The sequence below is a fragment of the Trichosurus vulpecula genome, chromosome 4 (assembly GCF_011100635.1).
Source record: "Trichosurus vulpecula isolate mTriVul1 chromosome 4, mTriVul1.pri, whole genome shotgun sequence".
In the NCBI taxonomy this organism is placed as follows: domain Eukaryota; kingdom Metazoa; phylum Chordata; class Mammalia; order Diprotodontia; family Phalangeridae; genus Trichosurus; species Trichosurus vulpecula.
The window spans coordinates 55,910,714-55,936,913 of NC_050576.1; positions in this window are offsets into that span (position 1 = coordinate 55,910,714).

Here is a 26,200-nt window from a genome sequence, read left to right on the forward strand (position 1 = left end):
GGAACCTTAGAATGCCTCCAGTGATGAGTCCATCTCACATATGTATAAAAATCCCCTTTATAACATCCTCTATGCTCACCCACCCTCTGTTTGAAGGCTTCCATGATGAGAATCCTATTACTCATCAGTCAGTCCATTCCTCTTTGGGACAGCCTTGATTGTTCAGAAGTTTTTCTTTATATCTAACCTATTTTTCTCTGATTCCTAGCCACAATTCCTCATTCTGCTCTGTAGTCCAAGCTGAAGAATGCTCTTTGATATGAACCCTTCAAATATTTTAAGGACATGATATCGTGTTCTTCTTTTCCCACCTCGAATTTTCTCTTTTTCAGAGTAATGTCCTCTGTTCTGTCAACTGCTCCTTGTATATCTTGGTCTCAAGTTCCTTTCCCATCTTTATTTACCTCTAAGTGTCCTCCAGCTTGCAGGTTCCTGATAATAAGATATTGGGAGCCAGATGTAATATTTCAGATGTGTTCTGACAAAGGGAGAAGACAGCACAGCTATCATCTCTCCCCACTCATTCTAGACACTATGAAGAGCTTGCCAATGAAATTTTGCTCATGGTTCATGGCTTGGCTCATTTCCCAAGTGCCTCCATTTGTGATCCCTTTAGCCTCCACTGACATTTGAACCTAGATTGTTAGAGCTAGGAAGGACCTCTGCACCCCTCTAGGCCAGCCACTTAATCTTTCTTCTTTCTGAACCCTTTCAGCACTTGAATCTGTTACAGGGGTGTGTTGGTAAATTTTTAACAACTGGCACTTCAGGACAACTGGGCAGCTAGGTAGTGTCGTGGACAGAGTGCCAGGCTTGGAGTCAGGAAGACTCTTCATGAGTTCAAATCCAGACTCAGACATGTACTACCTGTATGACCCTGGGTTCTTTAATGGATTTCTGTGTCTTATTTCCCCTGTTAAACCCTTGAGGGCAGGTATTACATCTTCCACTTCACTAACTTTTAACAAGAACTTGTGTAGCTGTAGGTACTCTGATAATACTTGTTGAGTATGTAGTGCAGTGAACATGTAGTGTTATTACACATGCCTTTATCTGTGCAGATATCCTGTTATCTGGGGCATGGTACAGACAAATCTCACAACTATGGAATTCTGAGTTCCTGATTCTGAACGCGGACTATAGACAATGTGATATAGAAGGAAAAATGCTAACTCTGGATTCAGATCCTACCTCCAGCATTTACTATCTGTGTGATCTTGGGCAAGTCTCTTAAGCTACCTCTCTGGGTCTAAGTTTCCCCATCCACAAAAGCAGAGGATTGGACTAGATGTTTCCTTGAGTCCCTTCCAGATCTAGGTCAATGATCCTATTAGTTTATTTTTATCCTGTCCTCCATAGCATTAAGCTTAAAGTCTTACACATATCTAGTGCTCGATGAATAAATGTTGGGTAGATGAATAAAGGAACACATGGTGTTGGTAATTTAGTTCCAAATGGGTGCTGGCGGGGGCAGGGGGGGGGGAAGGAATTTTCCTGAAAGTTGAGAAAATTAGAGAAACAAAAATGTACAAGTTAGAAAGTGAATAAATGTAATATATTTGAATAAGAAATATTATGGGAAGGAAAGTATGAGCCAGTCATTTGCTGTTCAAATAAGCCCACTGACTTCCCAGCTAAACAAACACATTAAAAAGACTTCAAACAGTGGACTGAGATTACTGGGGTTGCTGGGTTTTCCTAATTACTGCAAAATGGTCTGCAAAGACCACAGAACATTATAAAAACTGCCCCAACTAAAAGGAAAAAAAATCCAGCAGGTCAAAGATTTTCCTATGCTTTCAAATTCTCCTTTCTTAATAACCTAAAAAATGGCACACGACCTTGGGCTTTAGATTTTCATAGGCTGGATTCAATATTGGAGACATCTTTATAAAATCATACCTCTTTGGGTCATATCTAGCTCATATACACCGTAGCTGAATAAAAGGGTCCCTAAATCCTGTGCAAGCTTGCAAGGTGACAATGAATATTAGGGACAGGAAAGTCTTTATTTCAACCCATAAAATATTAGGATACATATAAAGGTTTCAAAGTAGAGCTGTGAAAAATTTTTACAATTCTCCTATGCCTCAGTGAGTCCTACCTTTTCCCCAGGGCCCCCAACCAGTCCTTAAGACTCATAGTACTACCCTCTGATTTGGACTCTCCTTAGAAGGGAAATGAACTTGGCATTTTCAGAAAGGCTCGCTCTTTCCCATCACACCTGAACAGTCAAGGAAACTCATGATAATAGCAGTGTGAAAAGTCCACATCTTTTACTCTCCCATGTCATGACTTTTATCCCTTGCTGATATTCTAGCTTTGGGGGCAAAATATGTGATCCTTTTCTCCAGGGAGGAAACTGCTGCCCAGGGACCTCCATTCTCTCCTCAGGATGATGGAATCTGGGACTTTCAAACTTGGGATTTCTATAGTGTTAATGCCTAGTCTGTCACAGCCCAGGAAATCTCCTTGCTCTGCCCAGGGGTATAGGGATAGTAGGTGGCACTCCCACGACTTGGCCCCATCAACCATTTGTCTGGCTGAGAGGTTATACCACTGTTTCTCCAAATCTGAGGTGCAGGACCTTGGTTCAGGCTGCATGGGTGGGAGCATCTGCCCCTACACCCCACAGGACCTGGATCTGCTGTTAGCTTTGCTACTTTCTGATCTGTCCTCTGAAAACAACAGTATGATGTTAAGTATTGCCCAAGTTGTGAGTGTAGCCCTCAGCTGAAGCACAGGCTTTTAGGAGGTGATGTAACACCATGGAAAAAACAAATGAGACTTTTAGTGACTAGAAGCCAGCCTTGACTCCAATCTCAGACACTTCCTACCTGCATGACCTTAAACAAGTCACTTCTCTAAAGCTAAATTTGCTCATCTATAAACTGGGGATAATAATGCTTCCACTACCCACTACTTAACAGGTAGGTAATATAATTCAGCAAACACTTATTAAATATCTAAAAGACACAAATATAACAGTCCCTGCACTTGAGGAGCTTACATTGTAGTGAAAGATAGAACTCATACACAAATAAGTATGGTATGATAGGAAATGAGTAGGGAAAGGCTACCAACAACTCAGGGTGGGGTAATAGAGAAGGGCTTACAAAGGAGGAGCACATTCTATGTACGGGGGATGCTTAGTTGAAATGAACACAGGGAGGAGATGAAATATGGGGCCTGGAGAACAGGTAAGTAATTCAGTTCGACTAGGCTTAGAGTTGCAAATGGAAATCAGATGAAGTAAGATTGGGAATATAGGCTGGAGCCATATTCTAGAGGACATTATGTGCCAAGCTAAGGTTTTTTGTTATCATTTATCATATGGATAGCAGGGAGCCACCAAATACCTTTGAATAAGGGAGCGGTACGGTCACATCTGTGGCCCAGGAAAATTATGTTGTCAGCTTTGTGGAGTAATGACTGGAAGAAGTGATTCAAATTAATAATGGTTCAGGTGAGAGATGCTGGAAGCCTCAACTATGATGGTGACTGAGAATAGAGAAGGTCATGGGTGTGAGATACATGGTAAAGAAAGGATCAGTGAGATTTGGAAACTGATTGAATAAGGTAGGGGTAAGGAGTAAGGGAAGCACTGGATGCAAAATGCTTTCTAGACATTATCTCATTTTATCTTGTTGTTCAGTCATTTCAGTTGTGTCTGACTCTTTGTGATCCCATTTGGGGTTTTCTTGGCAAAGATATTGGAGTGATTTGCCAATTCCTCCTCCAGCTCGTTTTGCAGATAAGGCAAATAGGGTTGAGTGACTTGCCCAGGGTCCCACAGCTAAAGTCTAAGGCTGAATTTGAATTACATGGTACCCTCAACAAAACAGTGACACATAGAGAATGAACTAGTTAAAGGGAAAAAAAATGAGTTCTGTCTTGGATATTTTTGAGTTTGACATGTTTATGGAACGTGAAGAATGGGCTACCTGATAGTTAGTTGATATGTGACTAGAGTTCTGGAGAGGTACTTGGACTGGGTAAATAAATTTGGGAGTCATTTGCATAGAGATGAGTCGAACTCCTGGGAACTGATATGTTCTCAAGAAGGAATGTAGAAAGGAAAAGCCCATTATAGAGCCCCATGGGACAAATATACTAAGGGGGAAGTAGTAAAGTATCTATAGCAATGGAGACCGAGAAGGAGTGGTCATGCACAAAGCAAGAGAACCACGAAAGTGAAAGTATGAGGGTGGGAGGGATATCAGCAATATCAAAACCTGGAAAGAAGTCGAGGAGGCTAAGGAAATCAGATTTCACATGAGATCATTGATAACCTTAAATTCAGCCATCTCATTGAGAAACTCTAAGGGTTTGGACAGTGAATGGGTGATGAGGAAGAAGAGGTGGCAAGGGTAGGCAGATCTCACTAAGAATTTGACTTTGCCTGTGAAAGGAAAAGAGTTACAGGATGAGCACTTGAAGGATCAAGGTCAAGAAGATTTTTAAGGCTAAGAATATGTTTATAAGCAGTCAGGGAAAAGAGCCACTAAATAGGGAGATAGTGAAAAACAAGAGAAGTAGAGGGAATGATCAAAAGGAAATGTTCCTGGAGTAGATGAGAAAGGATGGGTTAAGGGAGGATTTGGTCTTCTCAAAGAGAAGAATCACTTCTACCTCAGAGACAGAAGTAAAGGTGAAAATAGACAAAGATAGAGGAGGTTTAAGATGTATAGAGCAGGGGGGGCAGCTAGGTGGTGCAGTGAATAGAGCACCAGCCCTGGAGCCAGGAGGACCTGAGTTCAAATTTGGCCTCAGACACTTGACACACTTACTAGCTGTGTGACCTTGGGTGAGTCACTTAACCCCAATTGCCCTGCCTTCCTCCCTCAAAAAAAAAGATGCGCAGAGCAGAAGGGGAAGCCTACAGTAGATGGCCTCTATTTTCTCAATAAGCTAAGAGGTCAGATGATCTGCCAAGAAAAGGGAGCAGGGTTTCAGGAGGCTGGAAGTTCCCTGAGTGTAGGAGTTCCATCCTACCCTTCTTTATGCTCCTCACTGTGTCTCACATAGAGTAGGTGCTCAACAGATGTGTTCCAAAGTGAATCTGCTGCTTTCTAGAATTATCTATGTATCAAAGGAAAAGAGAGAGAAAAAAACTTTTTTTTTAAGTGCTGACATTAGTATTGGGCCCACATCCCAATAGTCTCTTTAACAACAGACTTGACAAATATTTGCAGGGTGTGGGAAAAGTGATTTATCAGCCCCATTGCTAAAGTCAACAAGCTTTACTGAAACAAACTACTGATGCTGAGCTGGTCCAGCTGTGGCGGCCTTCTCTTGATATATACTGGACTATCGTGGTTAAGAAGCCAGCTCATTTGAACTCACAAATGCCCAAGCATTTTCAAACAGCATTTCCAAATAGCATCCTCTCTGTCCCTTCCGAAATGAATTTTGTCCCATAATATACACTGAAGAACAGTAAATGTAGAGAGATGGTTAAAGCTAAAAAAAAAGCCCTCAGAGGTCATTTAATTTAGAAGTGTCAGACACAAGGCCTGTAGCTGGCTACATCCTCTGACACTTCTGAGTGTGGCCTGAATCAGATTAAATGTAATTGGGAAATACTTAACAAAACAAATAAAAATACAATAAATAGATAACATTATGTTTTAAAGATAAGTCAACATGAAGCCTGAAGGGATCCCTATGTATGGACTAGTGGTTTCTATTTCTATTTGAATTTGACATCACTGGTCTAGTTCATCCTCCTCATTTTACAGATGAGGAAATGGGACCCCCCCAAATTGATTCAAGTCTTTGGATTCTTTCCCATATATCATGTTTCCTTTCTATAAAAGCTCCTTTATAATTCATGATCCTAAAGGACTGAATTTACCACTGCTGGAGTCTGGGGTAGCTTAGGGTGCAATCATCTCTTTAGTTCTAAATTCCATTGGTCAGTGTTGGATCTGTAGTGACCACAGAGTGGGAGAGTGCTGTCATGTTTAAGGCATAGGTGGGGGATGGAAGAAAGAAAGAAGAAAGAAAAAAAAGTGAGAAAATAGGAGACAACTAAAGGAAGAGACATGGAATCTCAGAGTTAGAAGAGATTTCAGTGACAATCTAGTCCAACCTGGTCTACAACATCCCCAACGATTGGTCACCCAAGAAAAAGAGAAGGGGGCAAGTGGAAGAGCAGGCCCACACTCATGTGATTCTTTCTGGATGTGCTTTGTAGACATTATCTCATCTGAGCTCATTGTTGTTCAGTCATTTCAGTTGTGTCTGACTCTTCGTGATCCCATTTGGGGTTTTCTTGGCAAAGATACTAGAGTGGTTTGCCACTTCCTTCTCCAGCTCATTTTACAGATGAGGCAAACAAGGTTAATTGACTTACCCAGGGTTGCACAGCTAATGTCTCGGGCTGAATTTGAATTCAGGTTTTCCTGACTCTTGGCCTGGTGCTCTATCCACTGTACCACCCAGCTGCCCCTTTTGATCCCTACTCTGTTATATAGCATAAACATTACTTTCTCTATTTTTTTTCAAAGACACTAAAGGACTAGCTCAAGGTAACACAGCTAGGAGGTATGAGGGAGAGTTCTCTAGGTTACACGTGCGTGTGGAGCTCCAGATTTAATATGACCACATTAGACGCACAAAAATCAGATTATAAGTGCAGGATTTTCTTCAAAGATGCCAGGCAGAGGGAGGAGGCTGGTTACTTTGCAGGTAACTAAACATATGATTGCGAAAGCAAAATCTAACACTTCAGGTGAATACAGTGAAAGAAAACTGGGGAAAAGGAAGGAGGAGAGGTAAAGAGAATTAGAAGGATGAGACAACATATTAAAATATCTAGGAAGCAGATAAAGTGGCTCTTAGAGGAGACATTGTATCTTGAGAATCTAAATTTAAAAAAAAACAGAAGAAAAGAGTATTAAAGAGCTCAATATGGGATTTAAAAAATTAGAAAATCAACAAATAAATAAGCCCCAAAAAAGTATGCAGGAGGAAATCTTGAAAATTAGTGGAACAGGCATATTATATATTTTCTTTAAAATAGATGACTAATGAAACTAAAAACCATTCCTTGAAAAAACTAAGAAAATAAACAAACCTTTAGCTAACCTTATTAGTAGGAAGAGGGAATAAATTGATATTGGCAAAATAAAAAAAAATGAACAAGCTGAAATCACAACAGAGAAGGAATAAGGAGTTATTAGACCTACCGTAAGCTGTGTTCCCACAAATTTTAATTTACAAGAAATAAGAGAGTAACCTACAAAAATACAAACTAATTAAATAAAAATAATACCAACTAAAGACTATATGAGGAGGACTAAAGACCATCTGGAGGAAGCAAACCTGGCTTTAAGACTCAACTTTCTCAGACACTTGCTTCTGTGTTACTTGAGTTAAGAGACTTAATCTTACTGGGTTAGAGTTTCTTCATCTGTAAAATTGGGAGGATGGACTACATTGTTCAGTGGATAGTGTGCTGGGCCTAGAGTCAGGAAGATCTGAATTCAAATCTGGGTTCAGACACTTTCTAGCTGTGTGACTCTGGGGAAGTCATTTAACCCTACTTGCTCCAGTGTCTTCATTTGTACAATGAGCTGGAGAAGGAAATGACAAACTACTCCAGTATCTTTGCCAAGAAAACTCCAAATGGGGTCACAAAGAGTCAGACATGACTGAAAATGACTGAATAAAACAACACTATATAATTATCTGAAGAGTCCCTAATGGCTCTGGAAGTACCTTCTATCTTGGGATGTAGGAACCTAGGAACTAGCTATAAAGAAACTATCAAAGGAAAAAAAAATCCAGGTGGATTTACTAAATTGGTAAAAACCTATTTTATAAAAACTGGAGTGATCTAGAACTGGAAATATATTCTCATTGCTTGAGGAAACTTGGTGCAGCCCTGGGAGATTTATGGAACATATCAAGCCAATTGAAAACTTTAGGAATAGAGAGTATGGCAGCTTAGTAGTGGAAGCCATCCAACCAAGCCTCTGAAAAGAAGGTGCTAGAAGAAGAGGAGGTGAGGAGCCCTGGCCCTGGTCTGCATCTCTTCACTCCCTTGGCTGGAGGAAGATCTTGTGAACTTCAAAGGATTTTGTACTTTCCATTGGCATCTTACTCCTAGCAAGGTCCTCAGAACAGTTGGCATCTCACCGACATCAGCAGCCAAGGGCAAACCGGGCACATGAGGAAAGGCAACTTTCAAAGGTTCTACAAAGATCTCAGTGGGAAAGTTACAACATGCCTAAGGGGATCATCCTTTGGGCTTCAGCAAAAGGATTCCAGGAACTGTTTTATCTGACAAGAAAATGCTGGAGTAAATGGAAAGCACTTTGGCAGAAACTTGGTTTACAACAACATCTTACCTCATATACAAGCTCAAAATGGATTTGACACAAATATTAAAGCTTATACATAAAATGATCAGAAGAGGATCATATCAATAGCTGTAGCCAAGGGGAGAAATGTTATCATGATGAAAAGAAGAAGGGAAGTTATTGATTGGGGAAAAATCTTTGCATTCATTATCCTTAATATCTTTAATAGTTTCATATAATTATACAAATGTAACCTATATCTGATTGCTTACCATTTTGGGGGCAGAAGAAGGATAGAATTTGGAACTCAAAAATAAATAAAAACATTAAAAATTAAAATATATCTTTAATAATTACTATCCATAACTTAATAATTATCTTTAATAATCTGAAATACAAGCTATGCAGGCAACACAAATAGATGGGAGCAAAAGCTATTCCCTGGTGGATGAGGATATGAACAAATATTTTCCCCTCAAAATGCAAACTAATAACTGCCACAGAAAAGACTGCTCTAAATCACTATTAAGAAGAGGATTAATTTTTAAAGAAATCTAAGTTTCTACCTCACATGTAGCGAGTTGGCCAAGATAACATAAGATGGGAACTGTGCAAGTTGGAGTGGTTGTGGATGGACAGGCCCACTAGTAACTCTGTTGCTAGGCTTATAAAATTGGTTGAATGATTTTAGGAAGCCATTTGGAATTATGCTAAGAAAATGATTACAATTTTCATACTCTTTGACCTAGGGATCAAACTGCTACATACAGGTCCTCGAAACAGTTGGCATATCACCCACATTAGGAGCCAAAGGCAAAGCAGGCACATGAGGAAAGGCAGCTTCAAGGTTCTACAAGGATCTCAGCAGTAAAGTTACAATATGCTTGAGGAGATCGTCCTTTGGATGCATACAGATAAGGCATCCAGGTAAATGAGAAAAAGAAAAGTCCCATAATACACCAAAACATTTACAGTAGCACTTTTTTTTTTTGCTACAGCAAAGAACTGAAAACAAAGCAGTTGCCAATTGTTGAGGAATGAATAAACATATGATTTTCTAGTACAAGGTGTCCCAAAAGTCTCAGTGCCATTTTAAGCTCAAAACAGCACTAAGATTGTTGGTACAAACTGCCCCTGAATATAGACTATTACTCACCTGTAAAACATCTGCCACTGGGATTTCCACAACCACCCTCCCTGAAAACTCATTTCCATCGTCCTCACTCATCTCTCCCATCCCAGATAACTCCCTTACTCAGAAATCACACATTCTTTTCCTTTCTATTGCCCTTCCTAGAAGTCTGTCAAATGTCAGTGAGTCACTGCCAAGCAGTTAGAACAGATTGATGCTCCTGCCAAGTATGTGCCACCCAGACAGTTCCTTGGATCCTTCTTGTCATGTTAAATATTTGATGGAATGTTAGTGCTAGAAAGTACTTAGAGATCTTGCCTTGCAGCATTCCCATTTAAGAAAGAGTGTTGTATAGAGACTAGAGTGGGTCAATCTAAAGGGAAGGCAACAAGCATTTATTAAGCTCTTACTATGTGTCAGACACCGCTGGCTTCACCTTTGACACATGCTGTCTGGGTGCCATCTAATTAGTATAGGATTAGCAAGAGTAATCATTTCAAATAGAAAGCTGGTTTCCTTTATCTTTTCTGCCTCTCATAGCCAAGATCCTGTGTTGGAGAGGAGGCTTGTTGATTAGTTATGGAGTCATTCAAAAGGCCAGACATCTTCAGTCACTCTTTCTTGGCCTCAGCACTCTTGGCCTCATCAGGCAACCCCTTTGCTCATGGCAACTGGGGAAGGGAGAGGAGCCAACGACCTTGTAAATCTGAAAGGCCTGGAGCATGTTTTAGAATGCTGGTATTCCAGAGTCCAAGTCTTTATTTAGTACAGTATTGATGCCCCAAAGAACAAGGAGTCAGCTTTAGGACTCCAGCCCAGTAATACCCAAGACAAGAATATAACTGGTGGAGATGCTGCCTTTTGCTGTGAATTTGGTGAAACCAGTGCTATGTGGGGACTGAGTTAAGTTTGGACCCTATTTTACCCAGAAGCTGAGGTGATATAGGGAAGATTATGCCTTTGAGCTGTGGAGAAATATGTGCATGCTGTATACATATATATATATATATATATTACATATATATATATCAGTAAAGCAAATATCTTCTTGTATAAAGCTCATTGGTTAAATCAAACTGGAGGGAGGGGGCACTATCCCCCTAATAATGGGAGAAACACAGCTGATGAGAGCTCAAGACAATGATAGTAGAGAAAAGAAATATACCTGCGAATCTCTCAGGGTGGCCTAAAGCCCTAAGGAGTAGATGTAGCAGCCTATAGAAGGCTCTAGGAGAGTGAGTTAGAACATAATTGCTATACCTGGATTGGACTGGACTGAGTTGGATTAGAAGTGATGATGTGCAAGAGTGGGTTCTTCCTTTCCCTTTGAGCTAAAGTCCTGGCATTTCTTCTCTTTCTCACTGCAGCCCCCAAAAAGGGGGTGCCTCTCCTGGATCTTACTTTTGGTTAAAAAAAATCCTTGACAGGGTTCTGGTGGATTGCTGCAGGGCATGATGAATGAATTAATAAATGAATGATTGGGTAAAAAGCCTTTATTGGGTAAAAAAGCTTACTATATGTCAAAAACTAGAAATACAAGTACAAACACAGAGGCAGCTCTACAAATTTACATTCTGATAAGGCGGACAACATAGGAATGTGGTGGTATAGGAAGGTTGTTTTAGTCTGGAAAGTCATAGCAGTGTTGAGTAGAATAATTGGGCAGTTCATCTATATGACTTTTTGAGAGGCATTGGGTGTGTCAATTTGATTATAGTTTTCAGAACAAGAGGTAGAAAGGTAGCAGTGATATGTACAAGGCAGGAAGGAGGAAAAATGTAGCAGGGACTTCTGGTCCCAGAGAGTACACAGTTAAGTGATTTAGCTCTATGGTCTCCAGTGGTCCACTTTGGAGGGTGGAGTAGGAGTGACAAAATAGAAAAGGTCAAGGGCATAGTATAGAGACTAGGAACTGAAATGCACTACTGCTCATATTTATTGAACAAAGATATTGGCTAGGCTGCTAGGTAATGGTGTTCAATCCTGAGTAAGAAGTTGGGAAGACCTCAGTTCAAATTTTAACTTGAACATTTATTAGTTTTATGACCCTAGACAAATCACTGAACCTCTCTTGGTCTCAGTTTCCTCATCTGTAAAGTGTGGCTAATTATACCTGAACCACCAGTGTCATAGGATTGCTGTAAGGAAAGTTTTTTTGGTCAACTGTTACATGCTGTATAAACGTAAATTGTTACATATACCAGGTTTCTGTGCAAATTCTAGGCTGAGTATTTTAAACATGATCCCATGATAAATGAGGGAAAATAGGATGCAGAATGAATTTAGAACTCTCTCCACCCCTTCCTCCCCCACTGCTCCTCCTGTGTAGTTGCTTCATGGATACATTTTCAGTCTCCAAGCCCGAAGGCAAAATAAAGATAAGATAGAGGAAAACATCAAAAGCAGAGGGATTTGAAGGATGGTAAGGAAAGCTGTCCTGCATCCTCCCTCTCTTGGCCAAGCTAAGGAATGTTATTTGGGGGCATTGTATAGTCGTATCATTTTAGACTTTGAAGGACCTTGGTGACAATATAGCCAAACCTTCTCCTCTTACAGACAAGGGGAATGAGGTCCAGAGAGACCTACTCAGGGTCACACAGCCAGTGACAGAACCAGACCTAGATGTCCCAGACCAAGGTATTCTGACTGAATTCTTTGGTGGCAATATACTTGGAAGCTCAGGAAAAAGACTGGGAACTGCGTATATAAAATACTTATGTACATACATCACACACATATGTGTGTATACTGAATAATCTGTATGGAGATAATTTATAAATTTAATGTATTTTATTATTTTATTGTGTTTTTTAATATTTTATTTTTAAAATATTTAATATTTTATTATTATGTTATTAATATAACAAATTTAATATACAAATTCACTGAGAAAGAATAGAGAGAGAAGTCCTAGAACAGAATCCTATAATTAGGGGTACAACATGGATGAAGATCCAACAAAAGAGACTTAGCAGGAGAGCTCACCCAGATAGGGAGAGAATCAAGAGAGGGAAGTGTCACAAAAGCCAAGAGAGGAGAGAGTCAAATGCATCTGAGAGCTCAAGAAAGATGAAGACTGAGAAAAGATGATCAGATTTGGCAATTAAGAGATCACTGATAAATTTAGAGAGAACAGTTTTAATTGAGTACTGAAGCCAGAAGCCAGATGAGAAAGGATTGAGAAGTGAGCGGAGAAGAAGTAGGGATAATGTTAGACAGCTCTTTCTAGGAACTTGATGAGAAAGGAAAGAGAGATATATAGGAGGATAGCTTGAGGCAATGGTTAATGAAGAAGGTTTAAGGATGGGGGAGACTCATAAGTTTGGAGACAGGAGGGAAGGAACTAAGAGACAGTAAGAGGGTAAAGATTAGAGAAACAGGGTGATCGAGGGAGGCAACTGCTGGAGACTATACATATATATAGTCTCTACATATAAATACATACATATATATGTAGAGAGAAGAGAAGAGGGGGAAGGAGGGAGGGAGGGAGAGAGAGCAAGAGAGAGAGAGGGAGAGAGAGAGAAGAGAAGAGAAGTGAAGAGAAGAGAAGAGAGAAGATAAAAGAAGAGGAGAGAGAGGAGACAGAGGAGAGAGTTGTTTTACTTAGCAAGAAGGATTACTGCATTAGCAAAGACTGGAGAAAGGAGGAAAGAGTACAGGGATGATATTAAAGGGGTTGGACAATCTATTGACAACTCAAACTACCTAGCCTTAATCAATGAATGGGTGTTGCCTCAGTCAAACTGAGACCTGTAAAGACCTTAGCTTAAAAAAGCCAAGGTCTTCCATTGCATCCTGGGCCATCTCCTGGTCATATTGTGGTCCTTTTCTAGAATGAAGGGCAACCAACCACAGCAACAGCAATGACAACAAACAATAATCTGTTTTGAATTTATGAAAGGAAGCTAGAATATATGTGAAGACATATATGATTTATGTATATGTGATTTAATGCAAAAATCACTGAACATGTAATTGGAAGGCTTGGGTTTGAGTCCAAGCTCAGCCGCTAACTAGCCCATGTGCTCATATATTTTGAGTCATCTAGTTCGACACTCTCAGTTTACAGATGAAGCCCAAAGAAGTTAAGCAATTTGCATCAATCGATTGGTTGGCCAAGGTCACAAAGGAAATCAGTGTCATCGGTGGAACTGAGTCAGTGTCCTTTATTTAAACCTCTACTTTCCCCCCCTATAAAATGGGGATCATTTTATAGGCACTCTATCCCAAGTAGGTTTATTTTTGGGGTTACATTAAAATATATGTAAACATAAAGTGCTATATAAATATTCCAGTCAGTCAATAAATATTTCTTAAGCACCTACTGTGTTCCAGGAACTGTGCTAAGCACTGGGAATACAAAAAAGGCATTTCCTGCCTTTAAGAAGCTTATAATCTAAAGCTTAAAATATAATTTCAAGGAGGCAATGTCCTTCCAAATATGATTATGTAGGTAATGATGCTTTGCAAATTTTGAAATAGTATTTAAATGTTATTATCATCATTTTCATGCTGGTACTCATCATTCTTATTCCGTAAATCATCCTTGGTGCCAAGATGGTCAGTGGAAATTTGTATGTTCACATAAGACACTGGGGTTCAAATTGGATACTGGAATACCATCCTAGGCAGCATTAAATGTGTTCAACTTTTCAGGGCTAATGCATATCACTTCATTGGGATATAAATTCTTCCAGGATCAGTGTACTAGAAGTTGCTTGGTCATAATGGGCTTCCTCCTGGGTACACAGAGGCCCTTGGATCCAAATGATCTCTCCAAGAGGTAGATCTTCTAAGAACTTTCTACTAGGCTTCCATCTATCTTTATTGACCTTTCACTAAGTGTTTTGACTGGACAATGGAAGAGGTGGGAAGAGGGAAATCAGTCTCTTTCCTTTTCATTTCTCCAAGAAATTCATATTTAGAGGATCTGATCATTTTTTAAAAAAAGACCACCCCTACCCCCACCTGCAATGGTACCTGCCAAAGAGTCATATACTTGAGAAGTCAAACTTTGATTCACTTATTCTATTTGTCCCCCAAGATGTATATATGAAGAGATCCTGAACACATCTACCAAACTGCAAAATATGTCTTATTTCATCTCTGTATCCACAGGCTTGCACATTGTATTTCATATAGTAGGTGCTTAATAAATGTTTGCCAAATTGTTTGTTGGATTGGAGTTGTTGTTAATTGCCTGGGCTCATCACTTGATGGCTTCTGTGCATGTCTACAAGTACAAGGGGAGAAAGCAGATCCAGCTGGAATGTCTTTCATTTCCAAGTTTTCCACGTGTCTTGTCAAGTTGGCTGCCTTGGAAAGAGGCTTTGCCAAAAGGATTGTGTCTGTCCTCACCATTTCCTAACAAACACATATATTGTGCAAATGGCTGAAGCCAGTTTGGACCCCACTAATAACAACACAAGCTCGTAAGGGATTCAGATCCCTTTTGGAATCTAAAGAACTAGATTCTCCCTTGACTCTTAAATGAGAGCATAGAAACACATCCTTGGTCATTCCAAACTTGAATTGTCCTAAGGGTAATTCTCATATCCTTCTAGGGCTTGAGGAAATAAAGAGGGTGGATCATTTTCTCCTCTCAACTATATATCATTTCTCATGCTTGCCCCAGCTTTAGTCTTTGTGGGAGATGGAGAAAGAAAGAGGAAGTCAAGGAAAAAAGAGAACCATAGAATTTTAGAGTCAGAAGAGAACTGAGAAATGATCCAGATCCACTCCCTCATTCTACAGATAGATGAGCTGATGTCCAGTGATGAAAATCAACTTCCTCAAGGTCACAGAGGAAGCCAATGGCACACTAGGTTAAGGTTATGAACTTGGGAAAGTACTGCCCTTCCCCCTAGTTCCTTGGATGAGAAAGACCATTCTTTAATAAGCATCTAAAAATTTCTTCCTTTGGGATTCAAACATCCTTCATTGCCTTCTGAAAATAGCCTCCTGTGTCCTCTTGGAGATTTTAATATTCAAAATTCTCTCTCTCTCTCTCTCTCTCTCTCTCTCTCTCTCTCTATCTCTCTCTCTCTCTCTCTCTCTCTCTCTCTCTCTCTCTCTCTCTATCTCTCTCTCCCTCTCTCTCTCTCTCCTCTTCCCCATCTACCCTTGGCACATGATTAATACTTAATAAATACTTACTGACTAACTGACTATTTTTCTGTCTGTATGTACCTATTTCTGTGTCTCTCTCTGCCTCTCCCTACATTTTCTTCTTTTAAGTATCTTCTCTCTTCCTAGTTAGTTTGTTTGTCCAAGGCAAGCAGTAGTCAGATACAATATTTAATTCTACCCCTTTGTTGAAATCTTCTTCTCCATCCTGTTGCTAGAAATGGCACTAGGACTCTCCTCTCTAGAGTCCATGTGACCCTGACCTCCATGATTCCTTCCCCAAAGTCCAATATCTCCATGCTCCTTCCCAATAATATAGATGAGGAAACTGAGGAACAGAGAGAATAAATCACTTCTCCAAGGTTACACAGTTAGTTGGTATCAGAGTCAGATCTATAATTTATCAAGACTTTTGTCTCCCAATCGAGTGCCTTTTAAAAAACCATACCATGCTGCCTGTCAAAATAATAAAACATAAAATGTCTTATTAAATAAATAAAAATTGTTAAATATATTTTAAAAGTAAACCTAATCAATCCAATTAAAATTGGACAAGTTGTTTAACTTCTCTGGGTCTCAGTTTCCATTTCTGTAGAATTACAGGATGGATTAGTTAATTCATTATAGAATCACATGATTTGGGCTTGAAGTGACCCTAGTCATCAATTGGTCCAACCCTCTCATTTTACAGATGAGGAAACTGAGGCCCAGTGAGGGTAAATTACCCCCAAGGTCAAATTGGTAGCAATTGGCAGAAATGGTGTTCAAACCCTAGGCCTGGGGGGAGGTGGAGCCAAGATGGTGGCTGGAAAGTAGGGGCTCGCTTAAACTCTCTCCCAAATCCCTCCAAAGACCTGTAAAAATGGCTCTGAACAAATTCTAGAGCTGCAGAACCCACTAAATAGCAGAGGGAAGCAGGTCTCCAGCTCAGGAGAGCCTGGATGGTCGCTGGGAAGGGTCTATCACATGGTGCTGGGAGCAGGGCGCAGCCAGAACAGACCAGGCTGGAAGAGGCCTGAGGGCCATGAATCGTTGAGCTGTGGCAGTTACCAGACTTCTCAATCCACAAACACCAAAGACCGTGGGAAAACTGCTGTATCAGGGTGAGAGCAGTCTATTCCCAGCCCAGGGGGTGGCAGAGGTGGTGGTGGTGGCAGCAGCAGCAATAGGAAGCTCCTGTGCCTGCTTCCAGAGCTCCGGAGTCAGCTGCTTCCTGAGTCCCTGGCTCACACGTTGGGAGGAATCAAGTGGTGGACCAGAGCAGGAGGGTAAGGCGTGCTTTGCTGGCACAGAGACAGCTTTGCCCTGCTTGAATCTGGGTCTTGGTCCTGGTTGGTGGTTCTTGGGGAAAAGGAGAACTGCTGTGGCAGAGCTTGAGGTGACAGTGGAGTAGAAGTAGCTCTGAAAACAGCAGCACAACACCTAAAGCATGGGACAAAGCACTCTCTACTCAAGCAGTCATACCCTGACAAAAAGCTGAAGGGTCAAATAGTTTGCTAGGAACACGGCCAGGCAGTGAAAAAGGACTCAGACTCAGACTATAGAATCTTTTTTTTAGTGACAAAGAAGATAAAAACATATAGCCAGAAGAAGTCAACAAAGTCAAAGAGTCTACATCAAAAGCCTCCAAGAAAAATATGAATTGGTCTCAGGCCACAGAAGAGCTCAAAAAAGATTTGGAAAAGCAAGTAAGAGAAGCAGAGGGAAAATTGTGAAGAGAAATGAGTGATGCAAGAAAACCATGAAAAACAAGTCAATGACTTGCTAAAGGAGACCCAAAAAATACTGAAGAAAATAGCACCTTAAAAAATAGACTAACTCAAATGGCAAAAGAGCTCCAAAAAGCCAATGAGGAGAAGAATGCCTTGAAAGGCAGAATTAGCCAAATGGAAAAGGAGGTCCAAAAGACCACTGAAGAAAATACTACCTTAAAAATTAGATTGGAGCAAGTGGAAGCCAGTGATATTATGAGAAATCAAGATATTATAAAACAGATCCAAAGGAATGAAAAAATGTAAGACAATGTGAAATATCTCATCAGAAAAACCACTGACTTGGAGAATAGATCCAGGAGACATTGTTTAAAAATTATTGGACTACTTGATTGAAAAAGAGCCTTGACATCATCTTTCAAGAAATTATCAAGGAAAACTGCCCTGATATCATAGAGCCAGAGGGTAAAATAGAAATTGAAAGAATCTACCAATTGTATCTTGTAAAAGATCCCAAAAAGAAAATTCCTGGGAATACTGTCACCAAATGCCAGAGTTCCCAGGTCAAGGAGAAAATACTGCAAGCAGCCAGAAAGAAACAATTTGAGTATTGTGGAAACACAATCAGGATGACAGAAGATCTAGTAGCTTCTGCTTTAAAGGATCGAAGGGCTTGGAATATGACATTCTGGAGGTCAAAGGAGCTAGAATTAAAGCCAAGAATCACCTACCCAGTAAAACTGAGTATAATGCTCCAAGGCAAAGTATGGATTTTCAATAAAATAGAGGACTTTCAAGCTTTCTCAGTGAAAAGACCAGAGCTGAATAGAAAATTTGACTTTCAAACACAAGAATCAAGAGAAGCATGAAAAGGTAAACAAGAAAGAGAAATCATAAGCAACTTACTAAAGTTGAACTATTTTATTTAAATTCCTACATGGAAAGATGATGTGTGTAATTCGTGAAGCCTTTCTCAGTATCAGGGTAGTTGAAAGGAACATATATATATATATATATATATATATATATATATATATATATATATATATATATATGTACATATGTATGTTTATATATATGTACATATGTATGTATATATATGTACGTATGTATGTATATGTATGGAGAGAGAGAGGCAGTCAGACAGAGACAGAGAGACAGAGGGCACAGGGCACAGGGTGAGTTGAATATGAAGGGATGATATCTAAGAAAAATAAAATTAAGGGATGAGAGAGGAATATATTGAGAGAGGGAGAAAGGGAGAGATAGGATAGGGTAAATTAACTCACATAAAAGTGGCAAGAAAAAGCAGTTCTGTTGGAAGGGAAGAGGGGGCAGGCGAGGGGGGAATGAGTGAATCTTGACCTCATCGGATTTGATTTGAGGAGGGAATAACATACACACTCAACTGGGTATCTTACCCCACAGGAAAGTAGGAGGAAGGGGATAAGAGAGGGGGAATGATAGAAGGGAGGTCAGATTGGGAGGAGGTAATCAAAAGCAAACACTTTTGAAAAGGGACTGGGACAAAGGAGAAAACTGAATAAAGGGGGACAGGAGAAGATGGAGGGAAATATAGTTAGTCTTTCACAACATGACTATTATGGAAGTATTTGCATAATGATTCATCTGTGGCCTATGTTGAATTGCTTGCCTTCTTACAGAGGGTGGGTGGGAAAGGAAGAGGGGAGAGAATTTGGAACTCAAAGTTTTAAAAGCAGATGCTCAAAAAAAGTTGTTTTTGCATGCAACTGAGACATAAGATATATAGGGAATTGGGCATAGAAATCTATCCTGCCCTACAAGAAAGTAAAGAGAAAGGGGATGGGAGGGAGTGGGGTGACAGAAGGGAGGGCTGACTGGGGAACAGGGCAATGAGAATATATGCATTCTTGTGGTGGGGAGAAGGTAGAAATGGGGAGGAAATTTGTAACTCAAAATGTTTTGGAAATCAATGTTGATAACTAAAATATTTAATAATAAAATAATTGTTGGGAAAAAAAAATCCCAGGCCTTTTGATTCCATATCCAGTGGTCTTTACGCTATATAATAATAATCTACCTTGTAATCTCTAGTTGTGTTATTGCTTGTGTCTGTAATGTTCTCTCTTTCCCTCATTTCCTGTTGGGTTTCATATTTGTGTAAATAGTATTTTTTTCCAATACATGTAAAGATAGTTTTCAACATTTATTTTTTTAAATAGGATTTTTAGTTCCAAATTTTTCTCCCTTTCTCCCTCCCTAAGACAGCAAACAAGCTGATATAGGTTATACACGTGCAATCATGACAAACATATTTCCACATTTGTCATGTTGTGAAAGAAGGAACATCACAAAAGGGAAAAACCACACACACATACACACACACAACGTGAGTGAAAATAGCATGCTTGCATTTGCATTCAGACTTCATAGTTCTGTCTCTGGATATTAATAACATTTTAGAATTGTCTTGGATCATTGTACTTCTGAGAAGAACTAAGTCTATCATAGTTGATCATTGCACTGTGTTGCTGTTACTGTGTACAATGTTCTTCTGGTTCTGCTAACTTCAATCAGCATCAGTTCATGTAATGCTGTCCAGTTTTTTTTCTGAAATCCTGCTGCTCATCATTTTTATGGTAAAATAGTATTCCATTACATTCATATGCCACAACTTGTTCAGCCATTCCCCAATTGATGGGCATCCCCTCATTTTCCAATTCTTTGCCACCGCACAAAGAGCTGCTATAAATATTTTTGTACATGTATGTTCTTTGCCCTTTTTATGATCTCTTTGGGATATAGACATAGAAGTGGTATTTCTGGATCAAAAGGTATGCACAGTTTGATGGCTTTTTGGGCATAGTTCCAAATTGCTTTCCAGAATGGTTGGATTAGTTCACAACTCCACCAGCAACATATTAGTGTTCCAATTTCCCCACATTTTCTCCAACATTTGTCATTTTCTTTTTCTGTCATATTAATCAATCTAATAGGTATGAGGTGATACCTCAGAGTTGTTTTAATTTTCTTTTCTTTAATCAATAGCAATTCTGAGCATTTTATATGACTATAGATAGCTTTAATTTCTTCCTCCGCAAAGTGCCTATTCATATCCTTTGACCATTGATTAATCGAGGAATGACTTGTATTCTTTAAACTTTGACTCAGTTTTATATGTATTTGAGAAATGAGGCCCTTATCAGAAACTTATTTATTATCAATTTATTCAAAATTATATTTAATCTTGGTTGCATTGGTTTTGTTCGTGTAAAACTTTTTAAATTTAATGTAATCCAAATTGTCTCTTTTGCATTTCACAATGCTCTATATCTCTTGTTCAGTCATAAATTCTTCCCTTTTCCATCGATCTGACAGGTAAAATACCCTGCTCTTAATTTGCTTATGTTATCACTCTTTATGTCTAAACCATTTTGACCTTATCTTTCTATAGGGTGGGAAATGTTGATCTATGCCTAATTTCTGCCATACTATTTTGAAGCTTTTTCAGCAGTTTTTGTCAAATAATGAGTTCTTATCTCAGAAGCTGGAGTTTATCAAACACTAAATTACTGTAGACACTTACTACTGTGTCTTGTGTATTTGCTTGTTGAGTTTCTACCCCACCTTTTACAACTGACTCAAATGATATTTCTTCCAGTAAGCCTTCTCTGACTATCCCAATTAATAAAACCCTCTTCTGCTTTACCAAGACTTCCGATAGCACATTTTACAATTTTTGTTTAATTCATTTAGGACATATTATTTTGTATAAGAATTCATTGTGTATTTATCATGTTCCCTTACTAGACTTTGAGCGGCATTAGCACTAAGAGGATGGGGAATATCTTGTCCAAGGTTTGTAATCCCTCGGCATCTAGCAGCGGGGTAACTCACACAATCAAAGCTCAAATATTTGTTGTCTGAATGAATGAGTGATTGGAATGATCTCCCTTCAAGCTATGCCTCTTTGAATCTTCAGCCCAGCTGCCTCCTTCTCTCTAGTTAACTGCTAGTCTTCTTACTTTCATTACGAATTATCTTTTGGCCTTCTGGGGGCAGAGCCAAGATGGCGGCTGAAAAGCAGGGACTTGCGTTAGCTCCCCGCCAGGTCTCTCCAAAAAACTATAAAAAATGGCTCTGAAAAAATTCTAGAACTGCAGAACCCACAAAATAGCAGAGGCAAGCAGGGATCTAGCCCAGGACAGCCTGAATGGTTGCTGGATGAGGTCTATCGCAGAGCAGAGGGGCAGAGGGGAATGGAGCTCAGCGTGGGCAGCAGCAGGACCGACCAGACCAGCAGTAGGCTCCTAACAGGCCCTAGTGCCCTGAATCAGTGAGCTGTGGCAGGTACCAGACTTTTTAACCCACAAACACCAAAGACAACAGAGAAAGTTAGTGGGAAAAGCTGCGGGGGGGGGGGGGGGCGGAGAGTTCACAGTTCGGCCACTGCCCCAGGGGCAGAGGGGGAGGTGCAGCTACAGAACTACAGCTGCAGTTACTTACGGCCCCAGGCCCACAGTGGTGGGAGGAATTAAGTGGCAGATCAGAGCAGGAGTGCAGAGCCTGCTTAAGATTTGCGCCAGGTATGGGTTGGTGGTTCTTGAGGAAGGAGGAGTGCTGGTGTGGCAGAGCTGGCTGTATAGAAATAGCTCTGAAATCAACAGCACATCCCCTCAAGCTTGGAACAAAGTACTCTTTGCTCTACAAGCAGTCATACTCTGATGAAAAACTCAAGGGTCAAGTAAGTTCTCTGGGAACATGGCCAGGCAGCCAAAATGCACTCAGATTCAGTCTCAGACTTTGGAATCTTTCCTTGTTGACAAAGAAGACCAAAACATATAGCCTAAAGAAGTCAACAAAGTCAAAGAGCCTACAACAAAAGACTCCAAAAAAAACATGAACTGGTCTCAGGCCATGGAAGAGCTCAAACAGGATTTGGAAAAGCAAGTTAGAGAAGTAGAGGAAAAATTGGGAAGAGAAATGAGAAGGATGCAAGAAAACCATGAAAAACAAGTCAATGACTTGCTAAAGGAGACCCAAAAAAATACTGAAAAAAACACTGAAGAAAACAACACTTTAAAAATAGACTAACTCAAATGGCAAAAGAGCTCCAAAAAGCCAATGAGGAGAAGAATGCCTTGAAAGGCAGAATTAGCCAAATGGAAAAGGAGGTCCAAAAGACCACTGAAGAAAATACTACCTTAAAAATGAGATTGGAACAAGTGGAAACTAGTGACTTGATGAGAAATCAAGATATTATAAAACAGATCCAAAGGAATGAAAAAGTGGAAGACAATGTGAAATACCTCATTGGAAAAACCACTGACCTAGAAAATAGATCCAGGAGAGATAATTTAAAAATTATTGGACTACCGGAAAGCCATGATCAAAAAAAGAGCCTAGATATCATCTTTCAAGAAATTATCAAAGAGAGCTGCCTTGATATTCTAGAGCCAGAGGGTAAAATAGAAATTGAAAGAATCCACCGATCGCCTCCTCAAATAGATCCCAAAAAGAAAACTCCTAGGAACATTGTCGCCAAATTCCAGAGCTCCCAGGTCAAGGAGAAAATACTGCAAGCAGCCAGAAAGAAACAATTTGAGTATTGTGGAAAAACAATCAGGATAACACAGGATCTGGCAGCTTCCACATTAAGGGACCGAAGGGCTTGGAATACAATATTCCAGAGGTCAATGGAGCTAGGATTAAAACCAAGAATCACCTACCCAGCAAAACTGAGTATCATGTTCCAAGGCAAAATATGGATTTTCAATAAAATAGAGGACTTTCAAGCTTTCTCAGTGAAAAGACCAGAGCTGAATAGAAAATTTGACTTTCAAACACAAGAATCAAGAGAAGCATGAAAAGGTAAACAAGAAAGAGAAATCATCAGGGACTTTCTAAAGTTGAACTGTTTTGTTTACATTCCTACATAGAAAGATGATGTGTATAATTCATGAGACCTCAATATCATAGTAGCTGAAAGGAATATGCATATATATATATGTATGTATGTGTGTGCGTGTATACCTATATATACATATGTGTGTGTCTATGTATGTATATATGTAGGTGTGTGTGTGTGTGTATATACATACATACATACACACATGTATATACACACACCTACACACACACACACACACAGAGGGCATAAGGTGAGTTGAATATGAAGGGATGATATCTAAAAAAATAAAATCAAATTAAGGGATAAGAGGGGAATATATTGAGAGAAGGAGAAAGGGAGAGATAGAATGGGGTAAATTATCTCGCATAAAAGTGGCAAGAAAAAGCGGTTCTCTAGGAAGGGAAGAGGGGGAAGGTGAGGAGGAATGAGTAAATCTTGTTCTCATCGAATTTGACCTGAGGAGAGAATACCATACATACTCAATTGGGTATCTTACCCCACAGGAAAGAAGGAGGAAGAAGATAAAAAAGGGGGGACGATAGAAGGGAAGGCAGATGGGGGGAAGAGGTAATCAAAAACAAACACTTTCAAAAAGGGACAGGGTCAAGGGAGAAAATTCAATAAAGGGGGATAGGTTAGGAAGGAGTAAAACATAGTTAATATTTCACAACATGAGTATAGTGGAAGGGTTTTACATAATGATACACATGTGGCCTATGTTGAATTGCTTGCCTTCTTAGGGAGGGTGGACAGGGAGGGAAGAGGGGAGAGAATTTGGAACTCAAAGTTTTAAAAACAGATGTTCAAAAACAACAACAAAGAAAAAAGTTTTTGCATGCAACTAGGAAATAAGATACACAAGAAATGGGGCATAGAAATTTATCTTGCCCTACAAGAGAAGAAGGGAAAGGGGGATGAGAGGGGAGTGGGGTGACAGATGGGAGGGCTGACTGGAGAATGGTGCAACCAGAATATATGCCATCTTGGAGTGGGTGGGAGGGTAGAAATGGGGAGAAAATTTGTAATTCAAACTCTTGTGAAAATCAATGCTGAATACTAAATATATCAAATAAATTAAATAAAAATAAAAAAATTTAAAAAAAGAATTATCTTTTGGAGGGTGGGGGAGGCAATCAGGGTTAAGTGACTTGTCTGAGGCTGGATTTCAACCGCAGTCCTCTTGACTTCAGGTGTAGTGCTCTATCCCTGTGCCACCTAGCTGCCCGCGAATTATCTTTAGTTTCTTTCTCTGTTAACGTGTAGTATCCCCCAGTAGAATGTAAACACCTTGACATCAGATGTTATTTTACTCATTTTTATTTTTGTGTTTTCAACAGCTAACACTAAGTATTTGAGAAATGTTTTTTGAATGAATGAGAAGGGGCATAGCAGTCTCCCAGTTTTGCTGAAAATATAACCAAACCAAACCAAAACCCTCCGGTCCAGCGGTATAGCCACACTCCTTGATAAAACAGGCTACCTTCGTTACATCTTCTTCCTCATCCCCAACTCACTTCTTAGCTGCTAGTCATCTGGCCTCAGTCCCTACCAGTTGATTGAAACAGCAATTCTAAAGCTCCCAATGATAGCCTAAGCCAAGAAATGAACAAATGACTATGTTATTATTATGATAAATCCAATGACTTTTTTCAAGTCTCATCTTTCTTGAGCTCTCTGAAGCTTTTGTCACCACCTTTTCTTGGATTCTTCCTTCCCAATTGGCTTCTGTCACCTCTTGGTTCTTCCCCTTCTCAGTCTCCTGATGTAGCATCATTCATGTAAACCTACCCTTCTAGGAAGTAGAGTGGCTAGATTCTTGGGCCTGAGTCAAGATCTGAATTAAAATCCAATCTCATATACAAGACAGCTGTGTGACCTTGGTCAAGTCACTTAACATCTACCTTTCTCAATTTCTTCAACTATAAAATGGGAATGATAATAATACCTACCTCCCAGCATTGTTGTGAGGATCATAGGAGGTCACATTTGTAAAACACTTAGCACAGTGCCTGGCGCATAGTTGAGCACTTCCTTCCTTCCTTTCCTTGCCTCTTCTAAAGGTCTCCATTTGCTTCTCAGCATCCTTAATTTCCTCATAGCTTGATTCTGTTGCCATCTTCCACAGGAGGCCTTCCTTGATGTCCCTATTTGTGAGTATTCACTCCCTCCTCTTATCTTGCATTTATTTATTTATGTACGTGTTATGTCTACCAAGAGAATGGAAGCTTCTTGAGGATGGGAATGGGTTTTCCCTTTTGACATTAGTTTTTGACAATGCCTAAAACAGTGTTTTCCCCCTAAGAGTTACTTTAAAAATATCTGCTGTTGAAGAGAAAGTCTTTATGATCTGAAAAATGGGACCAGGGGCCTTGAGATTTTTGAGTTGGTTTGTTTCTACTAAAGTGTGCCACATTATCTGCAGGCCCTTTGCCTCCCACTGTGGGACAGGTAAATGAATACATGTGCCCTCTTCCCTTCAGTTCCTCTCTGTAGCACAAAGGGGCTAAGAATAAGTGTTCTTTCCCTTCACACAGGCTAAAAATACAGGGTCCTTGGCCCTCCTGTGTATCCTTAGATATTCAGGGGTGTTTGGGCTGGTAACATTTGGCAAAATGAGAACCAAATAATCCCCAAAGACTATTAATCCCTTTTAGAGGGATAAAGTAGAGCTTCAAAGTCCCCAGGAGTTAAATAGAAATGGAATTAGGATGACAAACCTCTCTTCCTGCCCACAATAAATTACATTCACTTAATTGGTTTCTTCTTTTTTTAAATAGTAAGTAAATTGTCCCTTGGATGTGTTGGTGAACACTGCCTGATGGATGACTGACCTATTTATCCACTGAAGGGAACATAGCTTGGGGGGCAGAGTCCAAGTAAACTTAATTGACAATTACCTATGAGGAGAAGGAAAGAAAGGGCCCTGTAAGCTGATGAAGTAAATTTGAGAGGTGCTACAAGGCTTTGTCTGCCCCCTAAGATCTCCCCCACTGGACTGGCCTCGTGCCTGGCCAATTAAGCCTTA